Source organism: Bison bison, unplaced genomic scaffold (assembly GCF_000754665.1).
Source record: "Bison bison bison isolate TAMUID 2011002044 unplaced genomic scaffold, Bison_UMD1.0 scf7180017864115, whole genome shotgun sequence".
In the NCBI taxonomy this organism is placed as follows: Eukaryota; Metazoa; Chordata; class Mammalia; order Artiodactyla; family Bovidae; genus Bison; species Bison bison.
This window is the reverse complement of record NW_011494687.1, coordinates 1,347,316-1,348,009: the sequence shown is the minus strand read 5'-3', so window position 1 is coordinate 1,348,009 and position 694 is coordinate 1,347,316. Positions and strand designations below refer to the sequence as shown.

General features: G+C 41.8%; 1 pseudogene; it reads left to right on the top strand.

The window, feature by feature from the left end:
* Positions 1-364: 364 nt before the first annotated feature.
* LOC104988097 lies at positions 365-694 on the top strand (annotated as a pseudogene).

Below are 694 nucleotides of genomic sequence, written 5' to 3'. Positions count from 1 at the left end.
CTAGGTTGGGCTAAATAACACTTTCTCTGATCCACATCATGCTTCTCTATATCTAATTATATATTTTACTGAAATTATCATTTTAAGTGTATATACCTCTATAGTAGAACACTTGGGATACAAGTGATAGAAATCCAAACCAAACTATCTTAAGAATAAAAGAAAACAGCTGCTACCCCAGAACCTAGGCGGGGGGCGGAGGGGGAGGGGTAGGTGGGCAGGGAGGGTGGTACAGGGCATCCCTGGTGTAGGGGCTGTGGCGGTGAGTGGGGACCCAGTGCAGTGGCTGGGATTGGTGTAGAGCTGATGAGAAACTACTAAAGTTCCTGTGGAAGCTAAGTAGAATTTCATAAGAACATAATGGATGGAGAAGAGAAAACCTATGGTGGGTGTGAGGGCCCTGATATATGTCAAACTGATATCTTCAGATGGTCATGAATTTATTGTAAAGAGAGAACATGTGCTAACATCAGAAACAATAAAAACCATGTTGAGTGGCCCAGGTCACTTTGCTGAGAACAAAACTAATGAAGTCAATTTTAGAGAGATCCCTTCACATGTGCTATCAAAAGTATGCATGTATTTTACCTACAAGATTCAATACACTAACAGCTCCAAGGAGATTCCTGAATTCCCAATTGCACCTGAAATTCCACTGGAACTGCTGATGGCTGTGAACTTCCTAGATTGTTAA